The 17,946-nt window shown below is 42.5% G+C and overlaps 1 protein-coding gene across 1 annotated transcript in view; it reads right to left on the bottom strand.

The window, feature by feature from the left end:
- The window catches only part of CNTN3 (contactin 3), a 313,770-nt gene extending 298,807 nt beyond the window's left edge, over positions 1-14,963 (bottom strand). Inside the window, exon 1 of the mRNA XM_060163886.1 lies at positions 14,827-14,963. The gene's annotated coding sequence lies outside the window, so the exon portion shown is untranslated. The remainder of the gene's footprint in view (positions 1-14,826) is intronic.
- Between the last annotated feature and the right edge of the window lie 2,983 nt (positions 14,964-17,946).

Genomic DNA, 17,946 nt, shown 5'->3' with positions numbered 1-17,946 from the left:
TCAATGCCAGGTCATTTCCATAGTTACACTACCTTCCTTAATACTGTAAGGAATTCCTATTAATTCTACAAAAGAATCAATGAACAAATATTTCCTTCCAGTGAGGCATCTCTAGTTGTAAGGCACAGAGAAAAAATTAACCACGGTAATATCAACAATTTAATGTGAGTTTAAGCATGATTAGTAATTCATCAAATGAATATGGAATGCCTACGAAGATACAGGTTGTATGCCAGGAACAGGTGACCAGCAGGTAGAACATTTTATAGCATAGAGAGGTATAAAGGCAATTATAATACAGTATATCAAATGCTATCGTAACAAAGAGTTAAAATATAGATGTGGAGATTTTTTTCTAAATCTAGAAATAACTATGTTGAAGCAATATGATAAGCATCATCAGAAAGGTAGCTACGGTGCTCATTTGTTGTAAAGATTAAATGAAGTGGTTAGCATAGCACTTAGTACATAATTATTCCACATTAAATGGTGCTGAAAAATCTCAACTATACAAAGAGTTAGAAGCATTCAAACAGGGAAGGCTCATGAGTGGTTTGCAGGTTATTTGTGGATTTCATCTAACTGGCTCGAAATTTTTGAGAGCCTACTCTCTGCCAGGCATTGGGGGGTACGACAGGAGGGGCCGAGAAAGACACATTCCTTTCCCTCAAACTACTCAATCTGGAAAACAGACACTCGGGAAGAATAATGAGAGATACAGAAGGTACAGCAAAAGACTGTCATCTGGTCAGGAAGTGCTGTTTACTTTGAAACTTGAAGGAGGCACAGGAGTGAGCCAGGCAATGGCTGCTGGGTGAGTGTGTATGAATGTATGTGCGGGGATGGGGCAGAAGCAATGGGGGTGGGGAAGCGTACCCCAGCCAGTGGCCACAGCATACGCAAAGGCCTGCTCAAGAAACGGAAGATGTCCGTCATCGCTAGCATCAGAAAGCACAGGGAGGAGCTCCCCGGAGTAAGGCCAGTGAGGGCAGGAAGGGGAGAGATCACACAGTCCTTAGGAGCCAGGTCAAGTAACCTGGACCTTACCTTAAGGTCAACTGAAAGTTACTAAAGTTTTGGTGAGCATTTCAACAGGGTTGCATATTTAAAACACTTGCTGCAGTGTGGGAATAGAATCAAAATAGTCAAGAATAGATACTGGAGACAGGAGAAACCAGACTGGATGTTTTTGTAATAACTGGGAAAAATGATGATGGTTGTTTAATTGAAGCTGTTGGCTTTAAAGGTGGAGAGAACTGGGCAGTTTCAGCAGATATTTTGGATGTAGGAAAGACAAGACTTGTTGCTAATTCAATATGGGCTCAAAAAGGGGAAGAAGTCAGCAGGAAATCCCAGGTTTACGGGTTGAGCAAGTGATTCGATGGTGTTGCTTTCTTGTGGGGACAGTGGAGAACACTGGTAGAAAAGTAACTCTGGCCAGGATGCTGAAGAGGTCAGCTCTACACGTATTGAGGTTGAAGGGCTCTGAAACATCCAAGTAGATGTTGTATATTGACCAGCATAAGGCAGGTTATGCTGTACCAACCAATAACTTGAAACTCTCTGTAGATGGTGACAGTGAAGTTTATCTCATGCTCATATATGATGTCTACTGCAGGTCAACAGAGGGCTCTGCACATGGCGGTCACTCAGGCTCCAGGCTCACAGAAACTCCATCTTAACATGGGCTTCTATGGCAGCAGAAGCAGATGAGGACACACAGAACCATGTACTGGCTCCCAGAGCCCCTGCAGGAAGTAACTAAATGTGAAGTGTTCACATTCCATTGGCCAAAGTAAGTCAAGGGACTAAGCCTGCCATCAACGATGGGGCAGGCAAAAAATCATCCTCTCCTGGGGAGGGGTAAATAATTACCAACAGTTTCTAATCAGTAATAAAGCAAACAACATAAATAGGTGTAGACCTTTAGATAAAGCTAACTGAGGTAAAGAGAGAGAGAAAAGAGAGTCGTTAAACTGAATTTTTTAAAACATGCATATGATTTTGACAGGAGTAAAGAAAACCATTAAGAGGATTCCAGATATTAATATGGAAAAATGGAAAGGAAAGGACCAGTGGTGGATGAAACTTTTTGTTAGATTCTGTGTTCCTCTCTTTACAATGAACAGAAAAAGAGGCAAAAAATAAATGATTCATATGAGGGAGAAGGAAAATGAGCCAATCAAAGACTCCATGACCAAAAGAGCAGAGGGCGGACCGCCTTGCAAAGAAGGGAAGAGACAGGTTTAAGCTGGGATGGGAAGCTGAAAGAGGTCCTGAAAAGTAAACTCAATTTTAGTCCTAGAGATGAAATCTTACATTGAGCGACAAATGGGTCCCTTGGGGTCTGAGATGAGTAGAAAAGTTCACTCACAATCACTATGGAAGACAAGTCGATAGCTCCCATTTACAGTCATATAAATTTTTTCTCAAAAGTCAAGGCTGGGGCTTCCCTGGTGGCGCTGTGGTTGGGAGTCCACCTGCCGATGCAGGGGACACGGGTTCGTGCCCCGGTCCGGGAAGATCCCACATGCAGTGGAGCGGCTGGGCCCGTGAGCCATGGTCACAGAGCCTGCGCGTACGGAGCCTGTGCTCCACAATGGGAGAGGCCACAACAGTGAGAGGCCCGTGTACCGCAAAAAAAAAAAAAGTGGAGGCTGTTCTGGAGTGAAAAATGCATTGCTTCCAGACATGGGACAATATGGATTCCATTTCTGGTTAGGTCATTAACCTGTTATTTGATCTAAAGCATTCTATGAATCTTTTTGGCCTCACTAGTAACACAGATTCCAACATGCTAAGCTTTATAAGGATTTTTGGACAAAAACATGAAAGATATTTACAGAGAGATTTTACCTAGATCCACCCCCTCCTTGGTCTCCTAATATCTGAGATTGACAACAGGACACCACCTCCAAACTACCTCCACGCGCTAATATCTGACACTCCGCCCAAAGCAACGTCTTCTACTGTTACAACTTACAACCTGCCAAGTAGCCCCTTAACAAGCTCTCAACTACAACAAGCAAGGAAATGACTCACTGGTTCAAGAACTTGCCCAGGGCAGCTCGTACCAACCAAACAGCGTGTGCTTTGACTTCCAGCCTTCCATGCGTTGAGGATTCAGCCTAGTCCTAGATTGACAGGAAGCCCTCCCTGATTATTCTACTTGATAGTCACCTGAGTTTCCTTTTCTTTTCAACTCTCTTGTCGTTTAGCATAAACCACATCTCCATTATTCTACGCATATATATATACTATAAAATGCAAATAGTGAGTAATATGGACACCAACACTAATACAAACACAAACATCAAAAGGTAGCAAAACTACTGAGTTTTCCTAAGGGCCTCATGTATCTCCTAAGGTCCTTACCTCCTGTATTTATTACAACAAATCTACACAGCTGGAGCCAATATTCCAGCTTTACAGATGAAGAAACTAGACTGCAGAGAGTCAATTAATGTAGCCAAGGGCACAAACTATTAAGTGGTAAACGAAGTTTGCCTGGATTAAGAAGCATAGGCATTATGACTAGGCACAATTTCATAATACTGTTCACTAGGTTTCTAAATACATGTCAGTTCTTGCCATTCAACTGTACGTTCCCTGAGAGCTTTCATTATATTTTCTCTCTCTCTGTATTCCTGGGCCTTATACAGGACTCCTCCACTTAGGCAGCAATTAGAGAGTTATAATTCATTCATGGGCAATAAAGTGACATTTACATTTCCTGTTTCTTATCTGAAAAGCAACTGAAATCTAGAGGGAATTTACAATGCTTAATGGATATGAGATTTGGTGGTATGGCAGATTGCATTACTGGCCCCAATTCTCCACCCCTTCCTGTGCCTACGCCCTTGGCCATGTGACTTTACCGTTCCTCCCACTTAAGGGGCAGAGGATAATTCCCCTCCCTTGAATTTGAGTTTGGCCATGTTTCTTGTGATGGCCCACAGAACACTACAGAAGCGATAGCACGCTAGTCGCAAGCCAAGATCAAAACAGACCTTATATGTTTCCACTTACCTTCTACACCCATGCAATTGGCATAAGCATACTTTCTACCACAGAGCTTCCTTTAGCTTGCACCCCAAAATAGCATGTGGAAATACCTGAGCCAGCCAGACCTGCAGCTTGAGCAAAGCACCCCAGCCAAGCCCAGTCAAGATCTGCCAACTCTCAGCTCACCCATAAAAACATGAGCAAGCCCAGCTGAGCTCAGCAGAGCTACCCCAGCCAATCCACAGTAGTGAGAACTAGATACATGCCTCTTCTCTGACGCTACTGAAATTTTCCGGTTGCTTCTTATGTAGAATCATTGTGGCAGCAGCTAAATCATATAGGTAAACTGTATTCTTATTCACAAATATTCCTTCTTCACCCCCAGGCCTATATGTAGGATACGTTTCTGCCCATTGTCTTGGGCACGCAGTTTTTCAGTAGCATATCAAGGTATGAGCCATATGCCAGGACGCAGCAGAAACTATAATGTGCTAGTACTGGTTTGGTTCTGTCTCATAAGATACTGGGACCTTAATAAAATCTTGGACTTCCAGCCTGATGACATGATTAGGTAAGACTTTTGGGGTATAGTTCTTGTGAGCATAATTTGTGTACATGTGACTAAAAGTATATTTTGTGTGTATAAGGTAGACTATGGTAGATTATACTGTTCTTTGTAAACATTCACTTATCTTTACCTTTTTTACTGGTCTTACAGCGACTTCTGGCCAATGAAATGTTAGAAAACCTGATATATGACAAGTTCTAGCCAAAGTTTTAAGCAACTGCGCAGTTCAGCTAAGCCTCTTGGGTTTCCACCCCCTGCCGTGAGAATGTGTCCCAGATAAGGGCCTTTCTTAACTTGGATTCACTAGAAACAAAATCTGAGACGAAGAAGGTTTATGCAGAAATGCTCTTGAAAAAAACAGGTTTAAGGAAGTAATAAACAAAGCAAGAACAGGCAGAGGGGACTGTGAAACTTAAAGTAGTTGCAATGGGGGCATCAGTTGGTCCTAACGGGCTTTTGGGGCTGGGATGACCCTCCAGAGTTGTTCTAAATTAAGACCAGGGGACCAGGTTTTGTTGCCCCTGTATCAGCCAGTCACTGGCATGAGCCATCACCCAAGAAAAGGCACAGCCTTGGCTTGAGACAGTTCCCTGCACAAAAGGAAATTCCCAGGTGACGGATGAACCAGTGGGCCACCGGCAGCTGATATTCCAAGCAGACGTGGGTAGATATGTTGGCCCTAAATTGGTGGGCCTGGATGGAGCACTACAGTATCCACTACGTGGCTGTGCCTTCAGCCTGGACGCCAGGATGAAAAGTCACGTAGGGCAGGTGCACAGTCAGTCCACAGCATGGAAGGGAGCCAGGCTGTCCCAGAGTCAAGCCTCAGCTCACAGGTAATACAGGTGAGGAAAATCTGTTGTTAGAAGTCCCTGAGATTTTCAGATCATTTGTTACCCAAGAAAAGCTAACTAAAACATTTATAAAATAACAAAAAAGAGATAAGACCCCACATTTTTAAAATATTTATCTACATTTTTAAAAATATGCTTTTTAAATTCGAATGTGTGACTGCTGCAAAAATTACCCCCAAACTGAACCACTTAACCATATTTATTTGCTGCTGATTATGCATTTGACCTGAGCTCAGCTGAGCAATTTCTTTGCAAGTTCTGCCTGGGGTCACTCACATTATCTTAATCTTCTGACGACTTAATTGATCACTGACATGACTGACTACCAATTCTGGCTATTGACACTGTCTTTACCTGGCCTCTCCTGTCAAAAAGGCTTGTCTGGGCTTCTTTACATGGTGGTCTCAGGAAGAGGGCAACAATGGAATCTCAGTGTCTTGAGGCTGAGGCTCAGCATTCACAATCATGCCACTTCACTTTGTCCACATTTTGTAGCTCAAATTCCATAGGCTAGCCCAGATTCAAAGGGAAGGGAAATAGGTTCATTGCTTAAAGCAAAGAAAGAGCACGTCACTGTGCAGAGTACCAAGGACAGTATTATTGCAGCCATCTTTGCAAACAGTCTCCCACAGGGCTGATGTGTGTTTTATCTTTTTCTAAGGTTATTTTTCTCTGATGGTCAAACTTGATATATTTTAGACTTGCCTTTCCCATCCCTGGGTGTTCGGGGTGGAACACCTGCAAACAAATACATGTAATATTTTCAATTAGAGACAACTGAAAACATTTACCCAGTAGGGGTCAGTACAGAAGAGTCAATTCAAAAATATGACCCTAAAGCAAGAAAGAAAACTAAGGAAAAGAAGAGAAGGAGAAGAGAGATGAAAAAGAAGAGGAGGAAGAAGAAACTAACTTTAAATAACACGGGCATTTAATCCTATATAAAAGTGCAAACACCTCCCCATATTTGATTTTATTCTCTTTGGCTTGAAAGCATACAAAATGGATGTATTTCTTACCCTATGAATTTATGATTTGGTATTAATCTATTCCATATTCTAATCTATGTCTTGGGTAATCTGTGTGTGGGGAGGATCAAAGTGGGCGAGAAGAATGACAAAGAAATAATCAGATTATTAATAAACAGATGTAAGAATTTTTTAAAAAATCAAGATTCAGGAGGAAAACCCCATAAGAAATTTCTAGGAAAATGACAAAAGATATTTCCAAGCAAGTCGTAATGCAAAACCATTTACAGCAACAGACAATTAAGACCCTACTAGATTAAAAAGAAATAATGCCTATAAGTCTAGCATTTCGCATTATATGGAAATATGCCCTCCACATATAAGCATCTTCACAGAATATGTGGTTTGTTTCATAACAAAACGCATATATTGAGACCCTTTTGTTATTTTTAAAAACATATTTCTACTAAATATTAGAGAACCAACTCCACAGGGGCAATTACTGCTTAATATTAGGGAAGGCCTGTCTGGGCTTCTTTACATGGTGGTCTCACCATAACAGTTCAGTAAATTAGTACTAAATATAAACATTATATCTTTCCATTGCATATGAGAAACATTTCATTTAATGGTATGAAAAAGTGAGAAAGAGAGAAAATCTTTGACACACAAGGCTCAAATTTCCAAATTGCACAGATATACCCAATTCTTAGTTGGTTTTACTTGGCAAAAATAAAAAGTCCTAGTAAAGGGTCACTAAGAATAGTTGAGAAAAATGACAAACTGTCTAATATATACAAATGTAAATGCCTTTGTAAGTATAGGGGATGGATAGAGGTAAGGGAGGTACTGTCTACTGTTGCATGCACCCGACTTTGGTACAACTGTGCCTTATCTGTATTCCAGAGCCTTCAGAATATTCATCAGAATTAGTAACAAGGAATGGTAATCAGCAACTTTCTGCTGCTTTACATTCACAGAAGCAGCCAGCCCAACTGAGTAGCAGCCATCAGATTAGATCACTAGCTACATTGTTCGGGTTGATTTTAATTGCCTGAAAAGGGTCATTACCGACTACTGCAATGTGTTAAGTTATTTTAAAGAGTAACTATTTCTATGTAAGAAATAATAATGGACTCTGATTCAGTTAGAAAGTACAAGAAAGTATTCAGCTGGGTCTTTGTCCTGGTGGCATAAAAATACTGTCCAAGTCTGATTACACTGATAAACAAACATCCTTACCTGCAGAACTCTTTAAAAGTAGTATGGAAAGTCAACACAGATTCCCAAACTGATGACCCCAGAGAACCACCCAAATGTCACATCCTGGTTTATAAAATGCCAAGATTTCCATTTCCATAGCAACTTTTACATACAGGCAACTCCAAGGTAAAGAATTTCATGATATTTAAGAAGACAAATATTTGCATGGAAAAAGGTCTATGGCAGTGGAACTTTTGAAACCTCAAAGATACTTGCAAAAATATTACATCAGTGTATGACTACATGGAAACTGTAGCTCTCAGGATAGTTGTTCTTTAAATTAAAATTCTAGATACATGAATCTATATATGGGATAAAATGGCATAGAGGCATACACATATTCTTGCAATCAGGCTAAAAACATTGTGACACCAGAATAAGATCTGTTGTCTAGTTAAGAGTAATGCACCAGGATCAATTCCCTGGTTCCGGAATCATACAACAGCTATAGGCAATGTGACCATCGGGGAAGCTGGGTGAAGGACATACAGCACTCTGTACTATCTTTGCAACTTCCTGTGAGTGTAATTATTTCAAAACAAAAAGTTTTAAAATGCAGGTTACCAAGACTCACTCCCACAGGTAACTCAGAAAGTCCTGTAAGGGCCAAGGAATTTCCATGATTTCAACAGGACAGTTCATGTTTCTAGAAAGATCATTAATTGGGAAGCAGTGAAAGAAAAGTAGAGTATATTCAGCACTGTAAGAGGGGCTTTCTGTTTGACGGATGATTGGTGAGATTGTTTAATGCCCATAAGGCTTTCCTCCATTTTTAAGTAATTAGTTACCGTTTAGGAAGAAGTGCTTTTGATTTGTTGTGATGCAGTCATTTAGTTCTTTCTTTCTTATGCCAATGTTTTACTCTAATAAAATAATGAAATTTGAGAATTCCAAATTACCCCCCTCGCACTAAAATAAAACAATTACACCAAGGACCAATCCTTCGTACTGGCAACCTTTTAGCTTATGCTTTTTTTTTTTAATTTTTGGTTGTGTCGTGTCTTCCTTGCTGTGCGTGGGCTTTCTCTAGTTGAGGCGAGCGGGGGCTACTCTTCTTTGCGGAGCACAGGCTCTAGGTGCATGGGCTTCAATAGTTGTGGCACACAGGCTTAGTAGTTGTGGCTCATGGGCTCTAGAGCACAGGCTCAGTAGTTGTGGTGCATGGGCTTAGTTGCTCTGCGGCATGTGGGATCTTCCCGGACCAGGGCTCGAACCTGTGTCCCCTGCATTGGGAGACGGATTCTTAACCACTGCACCAGCAAGGAAGTCCCTAGCTTATGCTTCTTCTAGGGCATAGGTCTGTCAGAGAATTTTCTAAATTCAGACCATATCAAGATATTCATCTATTGTCAATGAATGACTTGTCACCCAGAAACTGTGCAAGATAAAATAAAACTCTTTAAATATACACTAAAATAATTTTAAGTCCAAAAAAAGATGCCCTAATATAACTAGAGTAGAATCTGACTATCTTTCTTTCATTCCACAAATATTTACCAAAATCCTAATAAGTGTGTTCCACTCCACCCACAGACTATCAGGAAAGGCAGATATTAAACTAATGTACAGTGTTAATTAAACTCTAATCCATTCTCCCTCTAAAGAAGAACATTTTAAAACACAGGTGAGAGCAGACAGCATGGGGCTCAAATCTAGTCTGGGAGGGAGAGTAAAGACTTCTTGGAGGAACAGATGGATGGGTATCACTGGGCAAATGGTAGGATTAAAAGTAAAGAGCTTTCCTGGCAGAAGTAACAGTGAATTGAGGGTAGACATGAGCTGAGACAGGAATGAGGGGCTTGGGGTGGAACCCATGGGTGCAGGGACCGTGAAGCCATAAGTGTTACACTGAATTGTAAGGGAAGTTAAAGACGGCACCTGTAGTTGGAACACTCTATATGGAGGGAAATGAGGGGAAGAAGTCTCACGTAGACAGGCTGCATCAGTGGCAGTTTTTCTCTCGGCAGTGGGTGTCCAATGACAAGATGGATTAATATAGCACCATGTGTTGGAAAGACTGGAGCAAGAAAGGGAGTGTGGGGAGGAGGGTCATTTCTTAATCTGCTGCATTTAGGTAAGAATTGTAAAGGGAATAAAGCACTTGAACCCTAAGCTGGTGCATAATAACCCAAATAAAACGTCTTGTATTTTTAATCAGTTGACTGATTACAGAACAAAGGAAGAGGATGGTGCTAAAGACCACTGGTGTCACTTGCCTTGAAGACAATGAGAATCAAAGAAAGAAGAGATCATCTAAACTGGAACCAGCCTGGGAAGAAAAATGATTAATTCCATTTTGACAAAATAAGTCTGAAGTAGCAGATATTCTAGAGATCTAAGAGACTGTGGGCGAAGCCACAGAAAGAACCCTTTGAAAGCCAGCTGCAGACTTCTGTTGAACAGGGACATTCCTGACAGAATCTTTGGTCACAGGGGTGCCCAGTCACATGCTTCAAACTCAGCACCCCCAAAAGCACAATTCTCATGGGTGGATCAAACTCCACTGTGAGCCAGGTACGGTGATAGGAGCTGCTTTGCAGTAGCGAGTAAAACAGATGTGGTAACTGCTTACGAGATGGCTTACAGAACAGTCAACAAGGAATCAGGTAAGGAAATAGTTCCAAGTTATGATAAGGAGGAATATTATCAGAAAGTTAAGGAGGACATGAACAGAAAGAGCGTAACAGAGGTGCCCTAATTTAGAGAAGGAAGGATATGAAAGAGAGCCCTCTCTTAGTAACTGATATTTAAACTGTGAGCTAAGAAGCAATAAACACTAGTCAGAATTTGTAATGTGTGTGCCTCTGTGTGTGTGTGCGTGCGTGCACGCACGCACACACACAAGCATGTTTTGTGTGTTTGGGGGTAAAGGATAAGGGGAGCTACCAGGCAAAGGAACAGAAGAAGCCCTAAGGTAGGAAGGAGGTCAACAAAACCACAGTCATAAAAAAAAAGCCTACTAAGTTCTTATTCCCAAAAGCATGGGAGGAGATGATGCTGGAGGGATAGGCAGTGTTTAAATCCTACATCGCTCTCTAGGTAATACTGAATAGTTCTGAATGCAGCAGAAAGCTACCTAAGTGCTTGAAGGAGAGGAGTACTAAATTTAACTAAATTAAAAAAAAAAAAGAAAGAAAGAAAGAAAAATACTGCCCTGACTGCTGTGCAGAGAATGATTTGGGGAAAGAAGTAAGAAAGGAGGCAGGGAAGCCAGTGAAGTTGTCCCAGGAGAGAAGATGGTGACCTGGAGTAGGATGATGTGAGTGGACGTGGAGGGAAGTGGGCCAACTGAAGAAATATTCCAGAGTTAGAATCAAAAGGACACGAGAACTGAGTCGCACTAGTTCCCAAAATAAGATTTTCTGAAGTACTGCAATGATCCCAAGAATTCTTTCTCCTATTAAAAATAGTATACTGTCAGGCTTATTTATCAGAAATATAATCAAATTGCTTTTAGAATTACAGAGCTCATCTTTTAACATTTCAAAGGCATTAAAAATCAAGAGATTTAGAAAAACAAATGGGACAAAGTTGTTCTGTTTTAGAACACAGAAAATTTAGTCTGAGTTCTAAAGGCACCTAAGAGAGTGCTATGGAATTGCTGTAACGTATATAATCTATTTCTTAAAATGTCAATATGTCTGCAATAAGGAACATGCATACCTTGTGAATTATCTTATCCTACTTAATAAAAGTCATTTTTTCCTCACTTTTTTGCAAGGCAGTTTCTTGCACAGTAAAGATTCTACAAATATTTACATTCCAAGTAGCAGAGCTGTTTGAGATGCAATAAAGTTCTGCCAGCACTTCTATTACAAAGCCTTATTTCTTGTTTACAACATGCACATAAAAAGGGGGGAAATAAAACCATACTATGGATTGAAACTTGGCATACAAAGTTTCGACAAGAAGGTACATTTCTAGTGCAGCAAGTTTTCAAAAAGAATGTTCCATAGTGTTTAGGAGATAGACTAAGCCATGGTGGGGAAGGGGAATGGGGGGGGGAGGACACTTGGGGGTGTCCTTTACAAAAACCATTTAGCACATGTGATCCGATTCTGAATTTTTTATGCAAATTAGATCTGAGACTAAGATCTGTAACCCATCAATTTTAAAGCAATATTCTATCTTAAAATACTCTGTGGCGGGGCTTCCCTGGTGGCGCAGTGGTTGAGAGTCCGCCTGCCGATGCAGGGGACGCGGGTTCGTGCCCCGGTCTGGGAGGATCCCACATGCCGCGGAGCGGCTGGGCCCGTGAGCCATGGCCGCTGAGCCTGCGCGTCCGGAGCCTGGGCTCCGCAACGGGAGAGGCCACAACAGTGAGAGGCCCGTGTACCGCAAAAAAAAAAAAAAAAAAAAAAATACTCTGTGGCTCCAACATGCTAATTACTGCCAAATATCTTTGCGAACAGGGTATTATCCAATGCATTATTATCAAGCATAAGAAAGGAAGTAGTCCACCAGCATTAAAATGATTAATAAATGCTTATTAAAACCACGGGAGCACTTCAGAGATGCCCACCTTCAAAGAGACGAAGTAACTCCCTAAGATCAGAAGCCTTATTAAAGATGGACTGGTGGGGATCATTAAATCAGAGACGGCAAGCAAACATGCACAGCATCTATAAAATCCTCCTGCCATCTGAATATCTCCCAATGCATAAAATTAACATTATTTTACTACTAACAACTTACTAACTGGTGACTGGAAAACACAGAACATTGAACCAGTCATACGATTCTCTGGTGGCACTGCAACAATATAGTGAACTATACATAGATTTGGCAGTTTGAAAGAGGCACTTATATACTATTTCAGCACAAAACATATTAAGAGTTAATGAGAACTTCAAGTTGGACACTTAAATTACATAGTTAAAACAAAGCTGGAAGATGTGTACTGAATGCATGAGAAGGAGTTAGGAACTTACAAAAGAGAAAGACACTTCGCCAGCAGAGTGAAGAGGCTATTAGTTTGTAATAACTAGGCATAGATGAAATGTGACAGTGATAAAATTGAACATAAATCAGCAACGGAAAGGCTACAGCTTGTTGTCCGCAGCTGATCTTCTGCTCCAGTTGAAACTGCTCAGCACTTTGGTCCTATTAAATGTTTTGTTGCCATTTTAAGGAACACTTGGGCTACCCAGTTGTGGTGTGAAGGATATTTAAAAATTAGAGTTCTCCTGGAGAAATGAACTTAATGCCTTCACGTCTTCCGGCTGACCTTAATGACATCCACACAGCAAATAGGACATGGAGCTGAATGTTACTGTCTGAGGCAGCCACTGCCTGAATCTATTCCCCTGCAGATCAATTAGCCATTCAGTGCCTCCGATATCCCATCTTTAGATAGGAGGGCCACACATATGGATTCAACCTCACCTTTCATGTAAAAAAAAAAAAAAAAAAAAAAAAAGTGCAGCAATTTGCTCTATGTCCCTGGTGGACATGGATCCTTTCCAGGGTCCTCAAACCACATGTTGACTCTCAACTGACTTCAAGCAAGCATTCAAAGATCAGCAATTCCTGAAGCCACTATTTTTATAATTGGCACAGTCTTTCCATTAAGGAGGCTGAACCCAATCAGACATCTTTTATGAACAACATTTACAAGAACCTATCTTACTGTACTCAGTAACTGGCACATATTAGGCATTTTGCTAATGTTGCTCAAATGGGTATGAATATTAACCGGCAGACAACTTCCTCCCTAGTACCATGGCTCACAAAAGGTTAAAACCACAGACACAGATACCAGGTTACAGCAGCCAAAGTCCTATGACTGTTAGTAAACACAGTTAACAAGGCAAAAGTAACACATTTGACTTCAGTATTGAGAGGCAATAGCTCTTTCAAAGGCAATTACTCCTTTCAATCTCTGAAGGGCTCTGAATCATTGTTCTGATTAATTCCTGTTTTTAATCTATTAACAGATCAGAATTCTTTTTCAACTGGTGTGATATTCATCTCTGTGGGGAGATGGGAAACAGATGTGGGCAGACAGAAACCACAGCACATACAGCGTTCCTACTTTTTTTTTCCCAGTTATTCTTGCTTAATCATTTTAAAATTATTTCTAGATTTACCTACTCACTGTATGAGCTGGGGCTTCTGACCTCCCTCCTGCACATGACACAACTCCTGTCTGTTGCTTTCTCTAGCTCTGTTTCCCCACATCTTGGTTTGAGATGAACAGGCTGGCCACCCCTTTCCCAGAACTCTGTCTGTTCCCCTCCCTTCGGCTCAGAACGGAGATTTCCTCTCCTCCCCATACCGGTCACCGTTTGTTATTAAATCATTCCTCTGGGTGCATCTCCCTGCTGTAAATCAATACGCAAATGCAATACAGGAAAGGACACAAGGACTGGCGAGCCGTGCGGAGCTTTGCACAAGCAGAGCCCAGAAGCTGTTCATTTCAAACAAACCAAAAAAAAAAAAAAAAATCCCCCAAGGTGCTGTGCACCCCAAGTGCAGTTGGCACTTCCTGGTTTTCTGATCTCGACCTCTCAACATTCTGGTACCTGCTTGGTTAGCTTTGCAGGGCCCCTTAGAGAACGGAGAAGCAGCCAAGAACAGGGGCCGATCTCAATTAAACTGGATCACAGCCCATCAGAGAAAACCTGTCAAATAAACGCAACGGGGCATTCCATCCAAGACTGCAGATTTGAAAGTGGAAAGAAAATGCATCTCGGCAAACTTGATGGCTAACGGAGGCATCCCCCACCCTGGCTTCCTTAGAGCTGGAGGCCAGGAAGGGGGTTTCTGGCAAAAAATTATCTCATTTCCATCCTCTGCACCATGGACCTGGGATTCTTCCTCTGCACCCTTACAGTGAACAACTTTTTTTTTCCCCCAACTTTCCCTGGCCAAATCCGCTGAGATAAGGACAAGCCAGGAGAACCCACCTCGCATTACCCCACGCTCGTGCCGAGGATGCGGAGTCTTCCCATCAGAAAACCAATCCTCTACCGAGAAGGAGGAAAATAATCTCCCCCAAGCAAAAGAGCCAGGAGAGGCAGCCTTTATTCTCGACCCATCGAGTGTATTACCCCGCAAACAAACTTTGGGGCTGAGGAGCCGTGAAGCCAGGGCGGAAAGTTTGCCCCAGCATTTGGCTCATCCCAGTACCCGGGCCGGAGAGAGGAGCCGGGCATGCCCAACCTACCTGTCCCTGCAGCTAGCTCACCAGGTGCCAGTTCCGCCGGCCGGTCAGCCGCCTTTCGCCGGGGCTCGCTGGGCAGCCGTGCGCGCCCGCGCGAGACGCCGCCGCCGCAGCCTCCCGGTCCGCGCCGTTCCCGGCCGAGCCCGCGGCGCCCGCCTGCCAGCCGCCGCCGCCGCCGCCGCCGCTGCGCGCCAGGCTGCTGTGGCCGCTGCTGGCGCCAAGCGAGCGGTGTCTGCGCTTCCGCCGCTCCGGCGCGGGCACGGGAAAGAGGGGAGAGGGGCGGGCGGGAGGGGCGGGGAGCGCGGCGGAGCAGCCAACGGGGTCCCGCGCCTCGCGCCGCCCACATGCCAACCCGCGCTTCCGCGCCCCTGCGCCCGGCAGGACCCCGCGTCGCCCTGCGCTCAGGCAGCGTGCGCCCACGTGCGTTCGGCCTCCGCAGGGCCCTGGGCGCGGTTCCAGAGGGGGGCGGCGGTCAGCGTATCACCGCTGGGTGGCCTTGTGCGCGCACAGTCGGGCCCCGGGGAGCACGGGTTAAAGGTAGGAGTTCCACTTCTAGGAAAGCCTCCTACAGCTGCTCTCCCACAAGTGCGCAAAGATGGGCAATTTTAGTATTAAAGCTTATATTTATTAAGGGCCGCCTACGTACCAGGTAGCGGATTGCGCAATTTAAGTGAATTAGTTCTTGATTGTCCCCAGAACACCCCTGGGTCTATTATTACTCCCTGATTTAGTGATGAGGAAATTAACTTGCCTAAGGCTGAAATGAGTTAGTTATGAGAATAATCACTAATTTTTTTTGTCTTTTTACAAGGACCCTATAAGGTAGATCTTATCGCCTTTATTGTCTTAAATACATACAAGACAGTGTTTGGTTGGACAACCTAGGCTTGAATGAAAGCCTGCTAATTAAAAGAACAGCTAATTAAAGTATAGTGGAGACAGGATGGAATATAATGCAGCCACCTACAGAGAGGGAAGTACATCTACTAGTATTGGCATGAAATGACCTTCAAGAGGTATTACTAGGAGGAAGAAGTTTCAGGAAAAGTATTTTCAGTTTTTTGCTTATATACATGTGCACATGCATGTTTATGCATTCACCATTTCTAGAAGGATGACCCAGGATACTGTTAACAGTAGTCCTTGTGAATAAAACTGAAATTGGGGCTGAAATTTATAACTCTTTGACATTGTTTTTAAAGTGTAGCATAAATTTACTTTCTCTTTATAGAAAAAAAAAATCTACTCCTGTTTGTTTAATTAGACTTAAGCGTTTCCAGCCGTGTCCCCTCTTCTCTCCTTTCCTCTCTCTGATTCCTACTGTCAGAGGGACACAACCGCTCATCAAGGGCAGCAGCCAGGGCGAAAAAGACCTGAGAGGGCTTTTAAGGGAAATAGCTGTTTGGCTCCTCTATCTCATTTTTGCTCATTTCTCCCAGGAATAAGTGCTCCTGTTTAGTCCCCTGCAACTCAGAATGGAATTTGAACTTTTGGAAAACTCTCCTTCAGGGGGCTTAAAAGATAACAGGTAGAAAACCAGGTCAGTAAGATGCAGAGCACTGCTGCCTACACTGAAGCCTACATGCAGGGCCCCAGTCCTTCTTGCTGGTGGAAAGCAACTGCTTCAAAGGGTCCAGTGAGGCGGGGTTTCCCCCAGAGCTGTTTCGGCAGTGATGTCTCCTTTTCCCTTGAGCACACAGCAGGGTCCTGGGATACACTGGGTAACTTTGTCTGCTCTTGGCCACTTTTATCCTATCTCTCACTTTACCAGGAAAACTGTTCTTCCCTGTCAAAGTAATGGCTGGATTAAAAAAAAAAAAGATGGGGTTATTTATGTTTCAAAAGAGGGGAGGCAAGGATAGATGGAGCTCACTACTATAAATAAAAATAATGTGCTTTTTCCTGTGAGAATTAAATTGCAGTAAATTTGGGCTCCTTAAGGTCTCTCTACTTAGCAAAAGAAAAAAATAGAACAGGTACAGAACTGTGGTTTATGGTCGTTTCAGTTGTTATTGGTTACTGTAAATAATCTTTTTGCTTGCAATCTGGCAATGTGTTGGCAAACCCCCTGAGTGTGACAGAATGTTTTATTGGGTAGAACTGGTGTATTCTGGAAGGAACTGAGAAAACTTTCCATGCAAATTATGCTCATGCCTTGCACCTAGCAGGTGCAATTACTGCCAGGCCCACATCCATCACAGGAGTGCCTCTTCTCTTAATATTTTCAAGTCGATGTCTCATAATGCATTTTCCTTCTAATACATACATAAACATAGACCCTATGTAATGGGAAGGGAAAGAGCATTTTTATCAAGGAGGAGGAGCTTTCCCCAGGCAGCAAAATGACGGGAAAAAGACAGGAGAGAAGTTGCTTTAAATTAGAGGGAGAGAAATCTAAACCTGAACCCCCCACTGCCGTCTCCAAATAATTAGTCATTTCCAAGCTCAGATTACGTTCGTTGCCTGTGCTGGTGAAAGCTGATTAGCGCTGGAAAGGAATTTAATGAAATTTCGAATCTATGGTCGCAGCAGAAGGGAGGACATCCTAAATTTGCAGGAGTAATGATGACCATTTCGTGTGAGCCACAGTTTCATAGTCAGAAGAGGTAAGAGGTGTATAAATATATGTATATAAGGAGATATGCATCATTTTATTTCCTCCCTTTGCTCAAAATGTAAAGCATAATTTGAGTCAACTGAAGACCTGATATTTACCAGAAGTTGATACACAAGAGCAGGTTTAAATAAAATTTCCATCCAATTTCTGGGCCGGAAGCCCAGGAAATTAAAAAAAAGAAAAATTAAAGGCACATGTGGGTCTTCTCAGTGTGAATGCCGGATGGAGTTTTTCTTGAATTTGGCCTCAACTGATTGTAGCATTATAAGCAATTCTGCAGTTAAGTTTCAGCAGCCATTTAGATGGTAAATCCTTTTTTTAGGGTATATTATAACTAAGAATAATAACTTCCTTTTTATATGGCATCTTTTATAACAAAGCTCTTTAAAGTGTGAGATTATCTTCCCATTATTAAGATACCCCATCTGTGTTGGAATATAAAAGCTATTTCATGCCACTGACACCGCATAACAGTTATTTGTTTGCCTGTTTCTTGTGTAGCAGAA

This window comes from Lagenorhynchus albirostris, chromosome 10 (genome assembly GCF_949774975.1).
Source record: "Lagenorhynchus albirostris chromosome 10, mLagAlb1.1, whole genome shotgun sequence".
In the NCBI taxonomy this organism is placed as follows: domain Eukaryota; kingdom Metazoa; phylum Chordata; class Mammalia; order Artiodactyla; family Delphinidae; genus Lagenorhynchus; species Lagenorhynchus albirostris.
The sequence above is the reverse complement of the archived record's forward strand: the minus strand, read 5'-3'. Positions and strand labels throughout refer to the sequence as shown.